We start from the raw sequence: 8,207 nt of genomic DNA on the forward strand, positions 1-8,207 counted from the left end.
AATGATTTCTTCAGAGTTTGTGATTTTTTAATCAGAAACAATTTTAACTTACCTGTTGAAATGAGTAGTACAGAAACTAAAATATTTCTGGTGCTTGTCTGAAAAAGTATATTTGACAATATCCTATATTCTATGTTTGCATAATGTTCATAATATATTTTATTTTCTCCTAGATATACTTTGAATTCTACATTATTTTATAATATTTAGGTTCATTAATGTGTCCTTTCTGATTACATTCCATATAGAAACAGTTTGATTCCTTTTTTTCTAGGTCTTAATATTATTTTTCTTTGGGATAAAATGACAATGTTGTATAATTTGAAAAGTTTTGTAAAGTTTATTCTATGTAAACGCCTTCCTGAGGTGAATATTTAATACACTGATGTCAAACTAAATTTAATTATATGAATTACGTGTATTGTTACAGTTGTAATTTTGTAATCAACTTTTTAATAACTGTTTTTCATTTCTTGCATCTGAAGAATGAAACATATGGAATACTTCTCAAATTTTCATATTATCCTTGTGCAAGTGCCATGTTAATCTCTGCATTGTAATTTGAGTATTCGTGCTGCTGAAGCATGTAGTATCTTCTAAATTTAAGTAGTTAATGATGCCATCTTTATACAAGCCTATATCTATGGGTGCCTACTTTTAACAAGGAAACCGTATTGTTCCGAACAATGCTATCGATCTTATTTCCATAAAATTCTGTGAATAGTAGAAAAAATTATATTGATCGATCAATTGCTCACATTTGCAAATTTTTTTGTCAATGACTATCTTAAGTCTTTTTATTTGGAATTTGATCGTACTCTCAATTATTTATAGATAGGTCCAAAGGTGATGGCTTTTTCAAGTAATTATTTATCCAACTGTGTTAGCTATGTGGGCCTAATGGATTCAAAGTAAGCATTGCTTAAGAGCTACTTCTAAACTTCTTCAGCTGATATTTTCCCAAATGAGGTGTTACTGGCACAAATGTCTACCTGAGCCTTTACCTTTCTTCCATGTGGGAACAGACCAACCAGAATATCTTACCCTGACAGCATAGATTGTCTTACTAGAACAAAACTAATCTTGGTTACAAGGGATCATAGAGAGATGAACAGTTCAAACAGAACTGTTCAGACTAGAAGGTATTTTATCAAAATATAATTGTTTATTATACCTTCCATTTCAAAAGTAGTTAAAGCCAAGAAGGTAAAAAAATTGTTCATATGCATGATTACTTAATGTCCTGGCCTGTCTACTATCCAACCAGGCAGGAACTTACACTACTGACTTTTTATCACCAAATATTTTCATAGATGCAGGAGAAGTTCATATGTTTCTCCTCGTTATTAAGCATTAAATTGATACTGTTTTAATCACAGTGTTTCCTCTTGCCTCCATGCTGTAAATCTACAAATGGTAAAGCTTTAGGTCTAACTCTATCACACACTAAGGTAGAGATAATGGAATAATACTTTAAAACAGAGTTGCGTTTCATACAGTAACTACAACAGAACAATGCAAACCTGTGCCTTTTAATTATATTATATATAGTTATATATTTTATATTTATATGTGCTGATTTTATATTTCACACAGTAAAACTTACTAGAATTAGTTGATAATTTGACAAATAAATTTATATTTATTTATTCCAATAAATAGAATTGGAATATAAATAATTAGGTTTAAAATATATATTAGAATATAAAAAGTATCAATGCAATGTCTATAGTATAAACTTGTGATACATCCTAACTGTTCTTGGTCTTCTGAATCCACATGGTAAAAAAACAATGTTTTCCTCTAATCTATAATACATTTTACTCTGCTGCTCTGTCTATTGTTTTAACTCTCTTGTCCCAAACTGTTTTTCTCCATATTTCAGAAGCATTCCTATTGATTATACCCAAATTTTGCTAAGATATCTAAAAAAACATTATTCTTCTGCAGTCCCCATGGGTCCTAGGATCCCAGGTCCCAGTTACCTGCATCATCAGATAACATGGGCAAGACTTCTCACCAAGGCCCATGCAACATTTCAGCACATAGTAATTGAAGACCAATCTCAATTTCTCATTTCCTATATTTCAGGGCCCCAATTCCTTGAGATGCAGGAATTAGCAGTAAGCAATTGTGGAATGCAAGGCAACTTAAAATGAAGAATGAAATAACAAAATTTGAGAGAAAGTACTGTAATTAAAACATTCAACTTATAGATGACTAGCCCATATGTGTGAACAATTTCACAAAGTGTCATAAGATTATTTTTAATACCCCTCCCCTATGATTAATGAAAGATTTTATTCCAACATAAGTGGGCCAAAAAATAGTTCCTTGAAGGATAGATCCATAATTGGTCTACTAAAGCCCAGAAAACTTGACTTAGAGGTCAAATGTAATTCAGAAAAATATTTGAAGCACTAAGGAGTGCTTAAAAACACTGGGAGTTCAGTACAACATGGTTCTGTTGTATAAAAATATCACTCTCAAACCAATGATAATCTTCATTTAATCTTCTGAAAGTGTATTCCTTTTCAAATAAACTTTTTAAAATCACATTCGTCAAAATGACATTTTACAAGTTGATGATACTTAGAGACATTACAAGTTTTTTAAGTGTAGGGAGCAAGTTACAATAGAGTTGAATTATTTACACAGCACTAATGCCAAACACGTTCAACCATTCATTAAAGTGTAGAAATAGTACCACCCACAATTTGTGTTTTTCAGTAAGGGCCTTCCAGAAATGTGTTAAATAGGTTAGCCTCCTAAATTTCAAACCCAAACCTGAGCTAATAAATTTCATCATTTAATAAGGTACACTTTAAAAAGTCACAAATAGTTGCCTTATCATATGTTATTTTATTTTTTCCCTCTGTCTAACATAGTAAGAAATATGACTTTAAGTCTTGAATATGGGTATTCATCAGAGATATGACAAACATAATATCTGTCTTCTATTTTTATCATATTCCTCTTTTGGAATAAATTTTAATTTTCTTCTTTTTCAAAACTTATAGGCAGTAGAAAATATTATTCCATGTAAAATAAAAGAATCACACCATTGTACAAAGCCATTTATAAAAATTCGTAGTTAGGAATACATTCTAAGCCATTTTTTTAATTTTCTTTTTGACTAAAGATTAATCTTCCAAATGGATGAGAATAAAATCTTGTTTAGGTGCTTCACCTCTCCAGTCTCCAGCAAATTGTTGCTGCAGATAAATCAATTATGGAAATATAAGCTGACATCAGTTCAAGAATATGCAGGATTTAATGTCCATGGAATGCATATAAACCATTCAAAGTATTAATAGACAGTTTAACACTGACTATCAGGAAGTTGAAACCATAGTGGAATTATAGTAAAGACATAGAATGAATGAAAAATGAACAAGGGGCAAGTATAGCTAGAATATTCAATGTACACATATGATAAAGAAGTGGTAAATTGGAAATAAATCTTGGAGAAAGGGTTGGTTGAGAATGATGGAAGGAGTGACTCCGATCTAGGAGCATTGGACAATTAGATGGATATATTTAATTGTAAAACAATTGCACAACCTTTTAAAATTCAGTTAAAAAACACAAGAAACAAAAAACAGAAAAATTACAACCAAACAGCAATCTCCAGAGAGTATCAATATGACCTCTCAAAATTTTAATCTATTAATGAAAGGCAGTCTTGGGAAAAGCAAACAAAACTGTTCAAAGAGGGAAGTTTGGGATAGGGGAGAATTTTGAACAGAATTAAATAGATTGTCTAAGGTTATAAATCACCTACATCTGCTGCAAATAGTATCTTTCTTCTACGAGTTTTCTGTCTGAACTGGATAATCCAGTCCTGAGACACACTTGGTAGCTTGTGAGGTTAGAGTGGAAGAAACAAGATCATGAACCCATTATTCCACTGGAGAGAAAACAATACTCTATATTTTCTCTAATCTCTCTCCACTACTCTTTCTTCATACTTTTAAGTCAATTGATTTTGAATTATATTTTTCCTTCTTCTGGCAAAATAATTCATTACATATTATTTGCCATTTTCTTCTTTCATGATGTTTAATTGGCCAAGTGAGTCCATTAAATATCCCTCTTGCATTTGGTTGCTATGAAACAACATTTATGTTAATGAGGAGAAATCTAATGTAAAACTTTGTCTCCAGAATACAGACCTAGAAGCTGTGATCACAAATATTTGGCTATTTTTTTCTTTTACCTTAAAAGACTTCTTGTGTCTAAAGTGCCCACAAAAATAAGTACTCCATCACTTGTTGGTTCAATCAGAATTGTCTAAGTTCAAAGATATATTTTCCTAACAAGATGCTGATAGGAAACAAAAAATACTGCACTTTTATCTTCTCTCTTAAGATTCTCCTCAGATACCATATCAGTAACAGTGAAGTTATTCTAGGCAAAATTATTTCAACAGATTATTTTTCTCTTGGTCTTGCATTTGTTCACCAAGATTTATGGAGGAGAATATAGTTAAATGACCCATACCTTGGAAGACAGTGTCTGTTACAAAAGGACAATGCTTCTATGTCCTACTTCTATGTCCTCCTCTTAGCTCTTGCCGGAGTTCCAATTAATCACAGCTTCTTGGCTTCATGTCTAGTGAAGCTGAAGGACTATATGGGCTCCACCACTGTTAAATCTTCATTATTTCTCTTTTAAAACTCTTTAAGTTGCCTCATTTGGACGTGGAATTTATTTTCATGTCTTCATTCAATCATTTCTGCACTGTAGTGAGCCAAATAGGCTCTGTAAACTCACTTTAGGGAGTAAAAATACTAACACAATTTATATGAAAAAGTTTTGGCCTCCCTTCACTGCTGAATACAATATGCTTAACTAAGTCTTCTAAGAAAACTTTTTTTTATTAACTTTTCCATTTGCTCAATTCTTTTCTGAACTTTTTGGCATATGTAATAACAGAAGTCTTCACTATCTCATATTAATAAGGATATTACTTTTGTGAGCCACTTAGAAATGTGAAATCATTGGTTTGAAGTATACAATCAGATTTTTTTCTGTGTTTCACTGCTTCACATCCAAAGACATTGTGGAAAGTGTTACAAACAAAAATGTGTAATCCCAACACCTTCTTTCATTGTGAAGGTCACTTTCTCCCTAAATATTTTGACTCAAATTATCTTTTTAAGAGAATTACTCTTTGGTAATTAAAGGTAAATTCACAAATTTTGATGCCTTATTTTTTTAAGAACTTTGAATTTAAATTCCAATACAACTTTGTTTCAAACAGTGAAAATATATTTCCTGGGTAAGGACAATTCCAAGGGACCCTACAGGATTTACAGGTTTGTTTGTTTAGTGTGAAAAAGAGCCATCTTCATCCACATTGCTCCCTCTCTACTAAGTCTCCTTGGATTTCTTTGCATGAAAAGACTATTCTTCCAGGCAATTTAAATTTTCGTAATAGACTAAGTTGTTAAAATTTTGAACAATTAAAATTTACCTGTCATAACTTTAAAACTCTTGAAAATCCTTTATCAGAACCGCGAATTCACCAATCCTAATTCCACCATTACCATCAAAAAGTTAACATGCTATTTTCATGATATAGTATCCAGGCAGCTATTATATTCCAGTGGCTTTGTTATGTATATAAATAGCCATATTAGCTGATGCTAAGCACAATTAATTCCAAGATATGGAACCAGATTTTTTCATTTGTGGTTGTTGTTTTTGATGAACTATGTGATTTCGGTTTTCTTTGGTTTTCCCCCTATGGTTTATCCTTCCGGTATATCATTTTGTATTGTATATACATTTACCTTGATTAGTGAAGGGAAGAGGAAAAGCATAATGGTGAGACAAAGGACAAAAGGGAAACCAATGCAATAGCAATACTCACAAGACAATATATTGGAAATGTACATTACAACTTGTGAGGGATGAAGGGGTGAAGGAAAACTGTGAGAAAAATGAGAGAAGGTTAACAAATTTGAAAAGTTATTATTTAATACCTTACAATTACTGTATCCCCACTGTACATCACTTTGATAATAAAATTGAAAAACAAGCTGCATAAAATATAATTTCACTGTATTGGCACAGGAAATAATATTCTTTATGTAGTAATATTTTAAAAATCAATACTATTTGGCATCTAATTTGAATTAATTACCCCTTTTTTATCAGAGGGTCATCAACTTGAATGTTATACAACTAGACAATATTTTCACAATATACTTGCCAATTTTTTCAAAAAAGTATAAATTTAGTACTTTCTCATTCTAAAACAGAAAACTGTTTAATGCTATGGAAACCCATAACTTTTAAAAGTAAGTAGTTAATAGGACAGAATATATGTGTTCTTCAAAATTCCTATGACTAATAACTACTCATTTTTAAATTCTCAACATTCCTGAGAGATTCCAAACAGTACCTGTTTGCATGTTATATAATTCTGCAATAGATTTAGTTTCCAATGGGGTGTTACAGACTGAGAAGTCAACAGAAAAATAGCCACATTCTGGTAGAGGATAAAACTATGAAGTATGTGTAATAATTAATTATTCAAGAGTAAACTATTGTTTATCAGCGTAAGCTATTTTTTCTATGACCACCAATCCCAAGATTTATGCCATAAAGTCATCCTAGCCCAACAGTTTCCAACTTTTAAGGGGCACCTTAAAATTCCTTAATTCACATCATGAATACCTTATCTCTATTTTGAAAAAATACTATACCTCTGCTAATGTGACACCCTCCTTGTTCTGAAAAGAACACCACAATACATTCAGCTGCATTATTTTTCCTCCACTGGTATTCTTGAGATCAGAACACTTGCAAATATTATTTATATTTATATTTTTTAACTATCATAGATATTCAGGATGCTAAGATAAAAAAAAAATTATGGTTCAAAGCCCACCCAGGCAGGAAGGCTTCTTAGAATCTTATCTCCAAAAAAATTCTCCACAAAAGCCAGACTCAAGTGGCACTGAGGTTGAAGTGGTAGAGCACGAGACTTGAGCATCAACAGGCTCAGAGATACTGGCCAGGCCAAGAGTTGAAGCTCTAGGATGAACCAATAAAACAAAAACAAAATTGAAAACAAACCCCAAACCTAGCATTTTTCTCCATGTATACAGAGGTACGTAAATAAGGAAATGACTTCCTGTTTTACAAATAGGTAGAAGAAAGAAGATGTCACACAATTACTCTCTTCATACCATATTAAACCAAACCCTTAAAAAATTGGTTTTTCTAAATGTATAAATTAATGTCATCCATTTTTGGCAACTCTGTCTAGATTATTCACATTAACACAGTATACATGAACTGTGGGAATTATCTATGAACTATGTTCTAATTATAACTCTCTTGAAAGAATATCTAGACAAATAGAATGCCAGAATCATTTGTGAAATTAACAATTAATCCCTCTACTTAAAAAGAATTTTGTAGTATACTATAGAATATGAAATTACAAACAAAACCAAAAAATATATTTTAAATCTAAATTCTAATTTAACAAGGTCTACAAAGTCCTACATTAGACGATCTTTGCTATTTCTCCAGATTTAAGCTTTTGTAATCCTTCAACATTAATTTGGAATCCAACAGAATGAGGCTTACTTACTTTTGCAAATTTTTGGATGGGAATCATGATCTATTTTTCATCTGTAATGATGAGAGCATTTAAAACACAAGTGTGGATATATATTAGTTGCATTCAATAGGAAACTTGATTTCTCAAAACATAATGACAAAATTAGCCCAAACTTCCAACTGTGTATTCCTTTTTTGTTGTTTGGTTTGTTTTAATGAGACAAAATTATTCTACCTGGTCCAGGTAGAATAATTGAGTGCTACAATTCCAAGCTTGTAGCACTTTGCCCTGCCATAGTTGTTTATTTAATCTAGAAACAGACTAGCAATTCTGAACTTCTCCTATGATCTTATCCACTAGACTGAATGCTCAGACTGTTTATGTACTATTTTCAAAGATGTTTTAACATTTGACACAGGATATGAGCATTTTCAGATGCACCTGCAGGGTTCCCTGATTCATTCCACCATGGATCCTATAATAATAATGATTACTTGACTTTCTTACTATCTCTGGTCCCTACCTATGTAATATTATCAACTTCTGGGGGAAAGTTCACTTGAAGGCTTTCCAATATTTAAAATTATCATTTGATTCTAATCTTACTCAGGACTTATTTTCTATT

General features: G+C 31.5%; 1 pseudogene; it reads right to left on the minus strand.

The window, feature by feature from the left end:
• Positions 1–489: 489 nt before the first annotated feature.
• On the minus strand, positions 490–586 carry LOC138836139 (U6 spliceosomal RNA; annotated as a pseudogene).
• Positions 587–8,207: the final 7,621 nt, after the last annotated feature.

This window comes from Dipodomys merriami, unplaced genomic scaffold (assembly GCF_024711535.1).
Source record: "Dipodomys merriami isolate MVZ:Mamm:240054 unplaced genomic scaffold, mDipMer1.0.p SCAF_2499, whole genome shotgun sequence".
NCBI lineage: Eukaryota > Metazoa > Chordata > Mammalia > Rodentia > Heteromyidae > Dipodomys > Dipodomys merriami.